This window comes from Salmo salar, chromosome ssa27, assembly GCF_905237065.1.
Source record: "Salmo salar chromosome ssa27, Ssal_v3.1, whole genome shotgun sequence".
NCBI classification, from domain to species: Eukaryota; Metazoa; Chordata; class Actinopteri; order Salmoniformes; family Salmonidae; genus Salmo; species Salmo salar.
The window spans coordinates 22,202,758-22,218,433 of NC_059468.1; positions in this window are offsets into that span (position 1 = coordinate 22,202,758).

The window sequence follows — 15,676 nt, forward strand, 5'->3', positions numbered from 1 at the left end:
GAACACGTTTCATTATTTATTTGAGACTAAATAGATTTTATTTATTTATTATATTAAGTTCAAATAAAAGTGTTCATTCAGTATTGTTGTAATTGTCAGTATTACATATATATATATATAAAAATCATCCGATTAATCGGTATCGGCATTTTTTGGTTCTCCAATAAATCGGACTCGGCATTGAAAAATCATAAAATCGGTCAACCTCTAGTTCACACTCCAGTGTTAACGCTAAATTGTAATTACTTCGCCACTACGGCCTATTTATTGCCTTATCTCCCTAATCTTACTTCATTTGCACACACTGTATATAGACTTTTCTATTGTGTTATTGACTGTACGTTTGTTTATTCCATGTGTAACTCTGTGTTGTTGTTTGGGCCACCTGGCAAATTTGGCAAATGAGAACTTGTTCTCAACTGGCCTACCTGGTTAAATAAAGGTGAAATAAAAAAACTAAACTAACACTCCAACCTAGCACACCCGATTCCAATAATTAGCTGGTTGATAAGATGAATCCGATTAGTTCCAACCGGGGTTGGAGTGAAAACCTACAGGAGGGTAGCGCTCCAGGAACAGGACTGGAGAGTGTTGCTGTAGTGTACAGTAGTATATGGATGAGTGACTGGGACACACCCTGGTCCCGGGGCTGTGTGAGAGCAGAAAGGCCATGGAGCCAGGAACGGGATAAACCACATTTCCTGCACTTCCAGAAAGAACGCTAGCCGAGTATTGGTACACTGTCAAACGTTATTGTAATGGTAGTAAGTTATGTCTGGTAACATCAATAGGACAAATCACAAGTCACACTCATCAGAATACTAACTAGCTACACACTTTAGACTTGGTGCAAGCAATATAGATAATTTGCTACAGCCATTCTGTCCTTTGCAGCATGGTCAGATACTGACAAATGCATGTCCAAGCCCCAAGGATGTGTGAAAGGCCAAACAGAGAGTAAGGGGATAACTGTGTGCATGTGACTATATTGATCTGGTGATTGACTGACCACCACATATTGGCACAGAGTCAATTATTCTTACTACATACACAGAGAGAGGAACAGAGGGGTAAATTGAGAGAGCATACAGGGAGAGGTTTCACTGTAATAGTGAAGGTGTAAACTTGGCAATGGAAAACCTAAACAGTATATTTGACCTCTCAGCTTCCCTATCAAATCTAAACATTTTAAGCAGACAACTTAAGAAAATTTACAACAATGACAAAAGCAAAAACCTAAGAAAGAAATTGAGAAACCTGTCCAACCAAAAACAGAGACCCAGAAAACCTGAGCCTACGCCTTCACTATGGTGAATCACTAAAACAATACAGAAAAAGAAAGAACAGCGCATCAGAAATCAGCTCAATGTCATTGAAAAATCCATAGAATTTAACCACTTCTGGGAAAATTGGAAAACTCTAAACTAACAACAAAGAGTTATCCAAAACGGAGGTGTATGGATAAACCACTTCTCCAATCTTTTTGGCTCTATAACAAAGTACAAACAGCAAAAACATATACATGATCAAATACAAATCTTAGAATCATCAACTATTAAAGACAACAAGAACCCATTGGATTCTCAAATTACAGTGAATGAACTACAGAACAAAATACAAACCCTCCAACCCAAAAAGGCCTGTGGGATTGATGGTATCCTCAATGAAATTACAAAATATACAGACCACAAATTCCAATTGGATATACTTAAACTCTTTAACATCATCCTTAGCTCTGGCATCTTCCCCAATATTTGGAACCAAGGACTGATCAGCCCAATCCACAAAAGTGGAGACAAATTTGACCCCAATAACTACTGGGAGATATGTGTCAACAGCAACCTTGGAAAAATCCTCTGCATTATCATTAACAGCAGACTCGTACATTTCCTCAGCCAAAACAACGTACTGAGCAAATGTCAAATTGGCTTTTTACTAAAAATTACGGTACGACAGACCACGTATTCACCCTGCACACCCTAACTGACAAACAAACAAAGGCAAAGTTCTCTCATGCTTTGATTTAAAAAAAAGCTAGACTCAATTTGGCATGAGGGTCTGCTATACAAATGCATGGAAAGTGGTGTTGGGGGAAAAACATACGAAATTATAAAATCCATGTACACAAACAACAAGTGTGTGGTTAAAATTGGCAAAAAAACACATTTCTTTCTAAAGGGCCGGGGGGTGAGACAGGGATGCAGCTTAAGCCTCACCCTCTTCAACATGTACATCAAGGAATTGGCGAGGGCACTAGAACAGTCTGCAGCACCCAGCCTCACCCTACTAGAATCTGAAGTCAAACGTCTACTGTTTGCTGATGATCTGGTGCTTCTGTCTCCAACCAAGCAGGGCCTACAGCAGCACCTAGATATTCTGCACAGATTCTGTCAGACCTGGGCCCTGACAGTAAATCTCAGTAAGACAAAAATAATGGCGTTCCATAAAAGGTCCAGTTGCCAGGACCACAAATACAAATTCATCTAGACACCGTTGCCCTAGAGCACACAAAAAAACTATACATACCGCAGCCTAAACATCAGCACCACAGGTAACTTCCACAAAGCTGTGAACGATGTGAGAGACAAGGCAAGAAAGGCCTTCTATGCCATCAAAAGGAACATAACATTTGACATACCAATTAGGATCTGGCTAAAAATACTTTAATCAGTAATAGAACCCATTGCCCTTTATGGTTGTGAGGTCTGGGGTCCCACTCCCCAACCAAGAATTCACAAATAATGCATGCAGAACAGATTTATGCAGACACCCACTAATTATCTACAAATTCTACAACCACCTAAAAAGGAAGCGATTCCCAAACCTTACATAACTAAGCAATCACCTACAAAGAAATGAACCTGGAGAAGAGCCCCCTAAGCAAGCTGGTCCTGGGGCTCTGTTCACAAACACAAACAGACCCCACAGAGCCCCAGGACAGCAACACAATTAGACCGTCTGCTAAATGACTAAAAGGTAAGACCCAACCAAATCATGAGAAAAAGATAATTACTTGACACATTAGAAAGAATTTAAAGAAAAACAGAGCAAACTAGAATGCTACTTGGCCCTAAACAGAGAGTACACAGTGGCAGAATACCTGACCACTGTGACTGACCCAAAATTAAGGAACTCTTTGACTATGTACAGACTCAGTGAGCATAGCCTTGCTATTGAGAAAGGCCGCTGAATGTAGACATGGCTCTCAAGAGAAGACAGGCTATGTGCACACTGCCCACAAAATGAGGGGGAAACTGAGCTGCACTTCCTAACCTCCTGTCAAATGTATGATCATAGAGACACATATTTGCCTCAGATTAAAAACAGACCCACAAAGAATTCCAAAACAAATCCCATTTTGATTTACTCCCATATCTGAGATATCTACTGCATCCCTCATCCTCCACATACAACACCGTTCTGCCAGTCACATTCTGTTAAAGGTCCCCAAAGCACACACATTCCTGGGTCGATCCTCTTCTCAGTTCGCTGCAGCTAGCGACTGGAACGAGCTGCAAAAAAACACTGAAACTGGACAGTTTTATCTCAATCTCTTCATTCAAAGAGTGTGATGTATTGTTGTCTCTACCTTCTTGCCCTTTGTGCTGTTGTCTGTGCCAAACAATGTTTGTACCCTGTTTTGTGCTGCTACCATGTTGTGTTGCTGCCATGTTGTGTTGCTGCCATGCTAAGTTGTTAAGTCTCTTTATGTAGTGTTGTCGCTCTTGTCGTGATCAAATCAAAGTTTATTTGTCACATGCGCCGAATACAACAGGTGGTGTCCTTACAGTGAAATGCTTACTTACAGGCTCTAACCAATAGTGCAAAAAAAGGTATTAGGTGAACAATAGGTAAGTAAAGAAATAAAAACAACAGTAGAAAGACAGTGAAAAACAGTAGCGAGGCTATATACAGTAGAGAGGCTATATAAAGTAGCGAGGCTACATACAGACACCGGTTAGTCAGGCTGATTGAGGTAGTATGTACATGTAGATATGGTTAAAGTGACTATGCATAAATGATGAACAGAGAGTAGCAGTAGCGTAAAAGAGGGGTTGGCGGGTGGTGGGTGGTGGGACACAATGCAGAAGCAGCCCGGGTTAGCCAATGTGCGGGAGCACTGGTTGGTCGGACCAATTGAGGTAGTATGAACATATGTACATGAATGTACAGTTAAAGTGACTATGCATGTGTGTTTTGTCCTATATTTTTATTCTATGTATTTTTTTATTTTAATCCCAGACCCCATCCCCGCAGGAGACCTTTTGGTAGGCCGTCATTGTAAATACGAATCTGTTCTTCACTGACTTGTCTAGTTAAATAAAAGTTAAATAAATACAAAAACTTTTTATTTTTATTTTTAATACCAGTGTGCAATCACAGCAGCAAGATTTGTGACCTGTTGCCTCAAGAAAAGGGCAACCAGGGAAGAACAAACACCATTGTAAATACAACCTATATTTATGTTTATTTATTTCCCCTTTTGTACTATTTGCACATCATTACAACACTGTATATACACATGACATTTGAAATGTCATTATTCTTTTGGAACTTTTGTGAGTGTAATGTTTATTGTAAATTTTTTTATTGTTTATTTCACTTTTGTTTATTATCTACTTCACTTGCTTTGGCAATGTAAACATATGTTTGCCATGCCAATAAAGCCACTTGAACTGAATTGAGATGGAAGGAAGACAGAGGGAGATGACAGAGTGAGAGAGGTGGGCAAAAGACAAAACATGGAACATTTAATGTAAACACAGGGACTCAATTATCCATTCCTTGGCTCAAACTCCTTTTGTTAACACCCTTTTTTTGTATGACCCAGATCTATTCAAAAGCCACATTAGGCAAGCCTCCCTTGAACAGTGAAGGCTGTCCAGTCATTTAGGACAGTTTTACAGTTAACTGCTATTGGACATGGAAATCCACTGCAAACGTTTGAAATGCAAATTATGAGAATCAAGATCACCAATTCAATAGCTACAAAAAGTTAGCTCTGATGTTATGTAAATTAAAAATCTTCTTGATAGAATCAAATCTCCATAAAATACACCATATGTATAGATTTTAGTTTAGTCCCTACATGTAGTTTATGGTCAAAATATACAAATTATTAGCGGCTTCGACCGTAACATGCAGCGGCACGCTTGAAAGGCACAGAAAACTTGGTGGGTGGAGAACATCAGGTCCCTAACTAGCTTGCTAGTTAGCTGATAGCTACTGTAGCACAGAGTGTCGTTAACAGATCAACTAACTGGCAAAATATAACATTAGAACATATTTGAATGTTCATTAAATACGATTTCGTATATCAGCTTACCCTAATTTTCTCCAAGGGGGTGAATCGTAACTCGTGAACGAAAGGATTTCTGAAAGGGGTTGGCAAATCCGACCTATCTCTAATCTCCAAGGAAGGATGCTGCTCATCTGGCAACTTCATAACTGAAAACAAATAAACTAACAATTATCAGTTCGCAACGGTTTTTCTATTCCACGATAAACAGGCAATGCTTCTTTGAAACCGACTATCTAGGCTAGCTACACATGTACTGATGGCGCTGATAGGTATGCTAGAGAACATCAATGTGGGGCGGGGAAGGGAGGATGGCTCATTTCAATGTACTGGGACTGCGCACGCGTAGTAGCGAGCCATACACTGACCACTTTGGAAGGTGTTGGATCTTTTTTACAGTGGTGCCAGAATTTCAGCACACATGACACACACACACACACACACACACACACACACACACACACACACACACACACACACACACACACACACACACACACACACACACACACACACACACACACAAGTCACGACACAGGCAGACACACACAGAGACAACTGATATGAGTTTTGTGGGACATGACCTCTTTTCCTGGAATGTGTCTTTGAGATGTGCCAGATACCTTTGAGTGCGTATGTGTGTGAAGATGTAGTGCTTGCACTCTCACTTGACCCACCTGTCAATTTGTTACTCCGTTTGACGTCTTTGGGTCTCTCTTGTTTACCTTAATATGTAAAAACTGTATGTGGCTGTAGGTGACAATAATCCAGAAAATAGCTCAACATTATTGTTCATTCAGTCTGGATGTCATAATAATTTAGAATTATTTTCTTTGAAAGTTGTAGCTCTATCTGACAGGAGAGCCCTTGTCAGAGAAATGGCAGCAGGGTCATCAGTTAAAGAAGAATTATTCTTCTTCATGTGGCTTTCCAGCAGACTAGATGTTGTGTTGCGTATTGTTGCCTTTCGCAGGTCGGAGTGCGGATTGCACATTTTGGTCACCCCCCAAAAAAGGGAAAAGGGGAATGGGAAAAACTTAAATTGCACCAACATCTAACCCTGCACTTATACACTATCCCCAAAACCCCCCACCCCATCCCAGTACTTGGGCCCTAAATGATCCTACACCAGGATGTTGGCCTGGGAGGATGGAACCCCGTCTCTCAAAACTTCCTGAAGATCTTCTGCACTTAATTCTCTCACACCCAAATAGTTCTCTGTTGCTGCAACTACCACATCTATCTTCTGTGATTTCCGCTCCATCAGTCAGTGTAGGTGATCACCATGGCAATAAACTCAAGAAATCCAACCTTACTAAAACTCATCCTCTCTGGCTCTCTCTCTTCAGGCCTACTCACTGGGGGCCTCCCAGTCGACTCATTCACCCTCGGGCTATCCCAGTGGTGTAAAGTACTTAAGTAAAAATACTTTAAAGTACTACTTAAGTAGTTTTTTGTGGGTATATGTACTTTACTTTATTATTTCTATTTTTGACAACTTTTACTTGTACTTCACTACATTCCTTAAGAAAATAATATACTTTTTACTATTTCCCCTGACACCCAAAAGTATTCATTACATTTTGAATGCTTAACTAGAAAGGGGTCCCGTGTGGCTCAGTTGGTAGAGCATGGTGTTTGCAACTCCAGGGTTGTGGGTTCGATTCCCACAGGGGACCAGTACAATTTTTTTTTAATGAAATGTATGCATTCACTACTGTAAGTCGCTCTGGATAAGAGCGTCTGCTAAATGACTAAAAAGTGAAAGAACATTTTAAAAATGGCACACTTATCAAGATAACACCCCCGGTCATCCCTACTGCCTCTGATCTGGCGTACTCACTCAAAACAAATGCTTTGTTTGTTAATTACATCTTAGTGTTGGAGTGTGACCCTGGCTATCCATAAATAAATAAAAAAACAGAAAATTGTGCCTTCTGCTTTGCTAAATATAAGGACATTTAAATTATTATTAACTTTAACTTTTACTTTTGATACTTAAGTATATTTAAAACCAAATACTTTTAGACTTACTCAAGTAGTATTTTACTGGGTGACTTTCACTTTTATTTGAGTCATTTTCTATTAAGGTATCTTTACTTTTACTACCGTATGAAAATTGAGTACTTTTTCCACAACTGGGATATCCTATACTCTCTTCATTGCCTCAGCGTAGGAAACTTTCTGCCCCATTTCTCGCATCGTGGGATCTCTCTTCTACACACTGCAACGTGTCCAAATCCTTGGCACTTAATGCACCGAAGCGGGTTAGAAACATAGACCCTCACAGAATAGCAAATATAACCTAACATTATCAGGTAGAAACTCTGTGTCAAAGCTCAACAAGACAGACAGGGTTTTCTCTGTCTCGCCTTTTCCACCGGGTCTACGTCTTACCAAACGGCGGGCATCACAAACACTTGGAATATTCCTTTTCATTTGATCCAGCTCTACAGTACACTCAACGCTACCCCACTGATCACCCCTTTTAGTGGCGCCCTGCTCCGGAGAGCAAAGCACGCTACAGGTTGAGCCCCGAGCCACATGACTCGAAACACCTGCTTCCTCTGGGAGGCAGATAAAAAAATATTTTTAAAAGAATCACTTCTCAGATGTTTCACAGGTATAATCATTCCCAGCTTGTCCTTTATTCAGCCTGACACAATGTTTGGGTAGGCCAAAAAGCAGTAGTCTCACTCCTACCGGTCCAAAATCATCTCTGGTAGGATTCTCAGGGCAAATATTGGAAGTCTCCACTACACCTGTCGCCGCACTTCATCCAGGACTGGCTCAACCAGCGTCTGACTCCATTTCGAGATCATCAAGGTTCTCAAGAGAGCATGAAGACCTATAAGTAAGATTACTTGGTTTGTAATCAGGAGACGTAGGTATGTACACCTCGAGCAAAGATTTATGCTCAGGAGATGAATCTCTAATCTTAAGAGCACCATTCTTACGCTTTCGTGTCATCACTTCCTATCTGACTTCTCGTTAGCTAGCAATCCTAGCCGAATAATAATTATTATTCTACTTCTTTTGTATCATGGCATTCTCAAATTTTATATGTACATGCCGCCACCTACAGCTCCAACTAACTCTACACCTATATACCACTATTTCACAAAAACATGCTAAATCATCTACTTTGACCCTAGCTGGAGGACGGGACTCTTTTGTTAAACACACCTTATAAATCTTCTGTTGTAAAACATTGTACACTCAAGTCTTATCTGCAGCTGCCACCACAACATATATTCTCTGTGATTTACGTTCCATTTCTGCGGTACAGTTGATAACCATGGCAATGGATGCTAAGAAGCCAACCTTACTGAAGCACAAATTCTTATCACTATGTATTGGCCTAGGCCTACTACTCACCCTTGACTCATCATCCTCTACTCTCTTCACTTCCTTAGCATACTACACCTTCTGTTCACTATGACCCAGGCAACCTCAACCTATCTCTCTCGCACCGGGCACTTTTGATCCCCAGCAACATGGGCACCCCTACAATTGACTGACACACAGTTTTTTCCACCGATACTACCCATTCCTTTGTCACATGCCGCCCTGCACACTTCTCACATCTCGGGAATCTCCCTCCCAACCACTGCTGCAACATGACAATAAGCTTGGCATCTGAAACACCATGGTGGGTTCGGCACAAAAGCTTTCACGGGATAACTGACATGGATTTATCAGGTAAAAACTCTGCTTCAAAACTCAGAAGGACAGATGCAGGGAATCTTCAATTTCAGTTGCTCCACCTCAACACTTAACACCACCACAGGAATCACTCCTTTCAAAGGCGCCCTGCTCCTGGGGAGCAAAGTAAGTCACAGGTCTTGTTCCTAGTCATGTGACGCGAAGCTCCCGCTCCCTCTGGACTGAAGAAACACAGAAAATCATCACAAGTCCACTTTGAGTTACCTTCACCGATTGAACTATACCCAACTTATTTTCTACCCAGCCTGATATTACATATGGATCAGCCAAAAGGCAGGGATCCACTTTCTCCTTTGCATGACCGTGCGAGGCTCGGACTCTGAGGTCTTCACCACACCTGCTACCACAAGTAATTCATCCTCACTCTCGTCAGATTCAATTTCTGAGCCATCAGAGACAGCAGAATACGGTTCGTACTTGGCGTCATTCTTCCTCAAAGCACATCTTCCCACTGCACTCGACTCTTCTCCTTCTTCTTTGCTTTCCATAACCACGTCTATCCGTTCACCAGGCTCACGCCGTACCTTCATCCTCTGTGCTGCTTGCAGAACACGCACTGATGGCCTTTCTCCAATACCCGTCTGTTCTTTTTCCCAATGTACTAGTCTGGCTATCTCTGGCCTCTCCATGCTCCCAAAACGTGCCACAGTCATCAGCCAGATCTCCTCCTCATCATCCATCTTATCCACCCTCTCGAAGAATAATTCCCAGTGAAGGAACCAGCATAAACCACACACTGACAGGCTGGTTCCTAGTGTGACTGTGACCATAAGCCTGATTTACTTTCATGCCAGTCCATAAAGCCAACCATCCATGAGGCCAATAATATCCATACTGCTACTGCCTGCCAGGCTTGGAAATGAATGCACACACACACACAGACACAGACACAGACACACACACACACACACACACACACACACACACACACACACACACACACACACACACACACACACACACACACACACACACACACACACACACACACACACACACACACACCAGAGTAGTCAACTTTGAATCACACAGTACTGAAAGAGATGGATGGGTGGTTATTGCAGTTGTCAGGGTTTTTGTTTACTGATAAAACATCTCAAAGTGGCCATACCGGTTCCCAAAGCTCAGATGTTTGCACATAGTGGGATGGCAATATTGCACTGTGCTTATTTAATAATGTTACTATGTGTCTTTGTCCTAGAGAGAAAGCTTTTGACAAGAAAGTAATCCTGGATTCATAATTGAAAAAGATAGATGACATTGGAAAAATATTTGGCAAATTAAAATCCATTCCCTCCCCCTTCAAACTGGAAGGAAATGGAAATAGAACTGGTGGTCATATTGATAAGGCGTATTGATAACCTCAGCACATATTTTTTTATTCATTTTCCATTTTTCTTCAAGAGTGGTTGATTAGTGCTTGGACATTTGATTTATTCTTCAATAAATGTGCCTTGGTTGGACTGCAAAGTAGCAGACGTGTAACTTTTCCTTTGCATGTCATACGTAACTGCAGTGCATCCTGCACCTCCAACACCAAACATCCGTCTCTAGCACTTACTGTAACAAGGTCAATGCTATCTGGTTATAAGTCAATGGGCTTTGGTTTGCATAGACAAATACAGAATGTGGCTAAACGTCTCACTAATGCAATTAGTGAGCATTTGGAAAGTATTCAGACCCATTCACTTTTTCCACATTTTGTTACGTTACAGCCTTATTGTAAAATGGATTAAATCGTTTTTTCCCCTCATCAATTTAAACACAATACCCCATAATGACATAACAAAAATAGTATAAAAAAAAATATATTATAATAATATTACAAATAATTAACTGAAATGTCACGTTGACATAAGTATTCAGACCCTTTACTCAGTACTTTGTTGAAGCACCTTTGACAGCGATTACAGCCTGGAGTCTTCTTGAGTATGACGCTACAAGCTTGGCACACCTGTATTTGGAGAGTTTCTCCCATTCTCTACAGATCCTCTCAAGCTCTGTCAGGTTGGAAGCAGAGCGTCGCTGCACAGCTATTTTCAGGTCTCTCCTAGATGTTAAATCGGGTTCAAGTCCGGGCTCTGGCTGGGCCACTCAAGGACATTCAGAGACTTGTCTCGAAGCCACTCCTGCGTTGTCTTGGCTGTGTGCTTAGGGCTGTTGTCCTGTTGGAAGGTGAACCTTCTCCACTGAGCACTCTGGCGCAGGATTTCATCAAGAATCTCTCTGTACTTTGCTCCGTTTATCTTTCCCTCGATCCTGACTACTCTACCAGTCCCTGCCGCTGAAAAACATCCCAAAAGCAAGATGTGGCCACCAGCATGCTTCACTATAAGGATGGTATTGGACAGGTGATGAGCGGTGACTGGTTTCCTCCAGAAGTGACTTTTGGCATTCAGTCCAACGGTTCAATCTTGGTTTCATCAGACCAGAGAATTTTGTTTCTCATGGTCTGAGAGTCCTTTAGGTGCCTTTTGACAAACTCCAAGCAGGCTGTCATATGCCTTTTACTGAGGAGTGGCTTCCGTCTGGCCACTCTACCATAAAGGCCTGATTGGTGGAGTGCTGCAGAGATGATTGTCCTTCTGGAAGTTTCTCCCATCTCCACAGAGAAACTCTGGAGCTCTGTCAGAGTGACCATCGGGTTCTTGGTCACCTCCCTGACCAAGGCCCTTCTCCCTGATAGTTCAGTTTGGCCGGGCGGCCAGCTCTAGGAAGAGTTTTGGAGATTCCAAACTTCTTCCATTTAAGAATGATGGAAGCCACGGTGTTCTTCGGGACCTTCAATCCTGCAGAAATGTTTTGGTATCCTTCCCCAGATCTGTGCCTTGACATAATCCTGTCTCGGAGCACTACGGACAATTCCTTCGACCTCATGGCTTAGTTTTATATATACAGGTGTGTGCCTTTCCAAATCATGTCCAATCAATTGAATTTACCACAGGTGGACACCAATCAAGATGTAAAAACATGTCAAGGATGATCAATGGAAACAGGATGCACCTTAGCTCAATTTCGAGTCTCATAATAAAGCGTCTGAATACTTATGTAAATAAGGTATTTATTTTTTCAGTTTTAAAAACATAAAAACCTGTTTTCGCTTTGTCATTATGGGGTATTGTGTGTAGATTGATGAGGGAAAACATTTATTAAATCCATTTTCGAATAAGGCTGTAACATAACAAAAAGTCCAAGGGGTCTGAATACTTTCCGACTGCACTGTATATATACACTACATGACTAAAAGTATGTGGACACCTGTTCGTCAACCATCTCATTCCAAAATCATGGGCTTTAATATAGAGTTGATCAACCCTTTGTTGCTATAACAGCCTCTACTCCTCTGGGAAGGCTTTCCACTAGATGTTGGAACATTGCTGTAGGGACTTTCTTCCATTCAGCCACAAGAGCATTAGTGAGGTCAGGCACTGATGTTAGGCAGTTAGGCCTGGCTCACAATCAGCGTTCCAATTCATCCCATAGGTGTTCGATAGGGTTGAGGTCAGGGTTCTGTGCAGGCCAGTCAAGTTCTTCCACACCGATCTCGACAAACCATTTCTGCATGGACCTCGCTTTGTGCACGGGGCATTGTGCGTCACTTGAGTGGGTTGAGTCATTGACGTGATCTTCCTGTCCGGGTTGGCGCCCACCTCGGGTTCGTGCCTTGGGGGAGATCTTCATGGGCTATACTCTGCCTTGTCTCAGGGTAATTAATTGGTGGTTTGAAGATATCCCTCTAGTGGTGTGGGGGCTGTGCTTTGGTAAAGTGGGTGGGGTTATATCCTGCCTGGTTGGCCCTGTCCGGGGGTATGGTCGGACGGGGCCATAGTGTCTCCCGCAATAGCTGCAATAGTTTATGTGTCGGGGGCTAGGGTCAGTCTGTTATATCTGGAGTATTTCTCTTGTCTTATCCAGTGTCCTGTGTGAATTTAAGTATGCTCTCTCTCTCTCTCTCTCTCTCTTTCTCTCTTTCTCTGCTCTCGGAGGACCTAAGCCCTAGGACCATGCCTCAGGACTACCTGGCCTGATGACTCCTTGCTGTCCACAGTCCACCTGGTCGTGCTGCTGCTCTAGTTTCAACCGTTCTGCCTGCGGCTATGGAACCCTAACCTGTTCACCGGACGTGCTACCTTGTCCCGGACCTGCTGTTTTTGACTCTCTCTCTCTACCACACCTGCTGTCTCTGACTCTGAATGATCGGCTATGAAAAGCCAACTAACATTTACTCCTGAGATCCTGACCTATTGCACCCTCTACAACCACTGTGATTATTATTATTTGACCCTGCTGGTCATCTATGAATGTTCGAACATCTTGGCCATTTACTGTTATAATCTCCACCCTGCACAGCCAGAAGAGGACTGGCCACAACTCAGAGCCTTGTTCCTCCCTAGGTTTCTTCCTAGGTTCTGGCCTTTCTATGGAGTTTTTCCTAGCCACCATGCTTCTAAATCTGCATTGCTTGCTGTGTGGGGTTTTAGGCTGGGTTTCTGTATAGCACTTTGTTACATCAGCTGATGTGAAAAGGGCTTTATAAATATATTTGATTGATTGACTGTTATGCTAAAACCGGAAAGGGCTTTCCCCAAACTGTTGCCACAAAGTTGGAAGCCATTTTATGCTGTAGCATTAAGATTTTCCTTCACTGGAACTAAGGGGCCAAGCCTGAACCATGAAAAACAGCCCCAGACCATTATTCCTCCTCCACCAAACTTTACAGTTGGCACTATACATTCGGGCAGGTAGCATTCTCCTGGCATCTGCCAAACCCAGATTTGTCCGTCAAACTGCCAGGAGGTGAAGCGTGATTCATCACTCCAGAGAATGTGTTTCCACTGCTCCAGAGTCCAACGGTGGTGAGCTTTACACCACTCCAGCTGACGCTTGGCATTGTGCATGGTGATCTTAGGCTTCTGTGCGGCTGCTTGGCCATGAAAATTGTGCTGACATTGCTTCCAGAGGCAGTTTGTAACTCGGTAGGGAGTGTTGCAACCGAGGCCAGACAATTTTTACACTTCTGCACTCTGCCGAGCCCGTTCTGTGAGCTTGTGTGGCCTATGACTTCAAGGCTGAGTCATTGTTTCTCTTAGACATTTCCACTTCACAATAACAGCACTTACAGTTGACCGGGGCAGCTCTAGCAGGGTAGAAATTTGATGAAATGACTTGTTGGAAATGTGGCATCCTATGATGGTGCCATGTTGAAAGTAACTGAACTCTTCAGTAAGGCCACTCTACTGTTAATGTTTGTCTATGGAGATTGCATGGCTGTGTGCTCAATTTTACACCTGTCAGCAACGGGTGTGGCCGAAATAGTCAAATCCCCTAATCTGATGGAGTGTCCACATACTTTTGTATATATAGTGTATATATATATACCGTTCAAAGGTTTGGGGTCACTTAATAAATGTCCTTGTTTTTTAAAGAAAAGCACATTTTTTGTCCATTAAAATAACATCAAATTGATCAGAAATACAGTGTAGACATTGTTAATGTTGTAATTGACTATTGTAGCTGGAAACGCCTGATTTGTAATGGAATATCTACATAGACGTACATAGGCCCATTTTCAGCAAACAATGGCACATTGTATTAGCTAATCCAAGTTTATAATTTTAAAAGGCTAACTGATCATTAGAAAACCCTTTGCAATTATGTTAGCACAGCTGAAAACTGTTGTTCTGATTAAAGAAGCAATAAAACTAGCCTTCTTTAGACTACTTGAGTATCTGGAGCATCTGCATTTGTGGGTTCGATTAAATGCTCAAAATAGCCAGAAACAAAAAACTTTCTTCTGAAACTCATCAGTCTATTCTTGTTCTGAGAATTGAACACTGTTCCACGCAAGAAATTGCCAAGAATCTGAAGACCACATACAAGGCTGTGTACTACTCCCTTCTCAGAACAGGGCAAACTGTCTCTAACCAGAACTGAAAGAGGAGTAGGAGGCCCGGTGCACAACTGAACAAGAGGACAAGTACATTGGAGTGTCTAGTTTGAGAAACAGATGCCTCACAAGTCCTCAACTGGCAGCTTCATTAAATAAAACCCACAAAACACCAGTCTCAACATCAACAGTGAAGAGGCGACTCCGGGATGCTGGCATTCTAGGCAGAGTTGCAAAGAAAAAGCCAAATATCAGACTGGCCAATAAAAAGAAAAGATTAAGATGGGCAAAAGAACACAAACACTGGACAGAGGAAGATTTGAAAAAAAGTGTTATGGACAGACGAATCTGTTTGAGGTGTTCGGATCACAAAGAAGAATATTTGTGAGATGCAGAAAAATTAAAAGATGCTGGAAGAGTGCTTGACGCCATCTGTGAAGCATGATGGAGGCAATGTGATGGTCTGGGGGTGCTGTGGTGGTGGTAAAGTGGGAGATTTGTATAGGGTTAAAGGGATCTTGAAGAAGGAAGGCTTTCACTCCATTTTGCAACGCCATGCCATACGCTGTGGACGGCACTTAATTGGAGCCAATTTCCTCCTATAAGAGGACAATGCCCAAAGCACAGCTCCAAACTATTCAATAACTATTTAGGGAAGAAGCAGTCAGCTGGTATTCTGTCAATAATGGAGTGGCCAGCACAGTCACCGGATCTCAACCCTATTGAGCTGTTGTGGGAGCAGCTTGACCGTATGGTACGTAAGA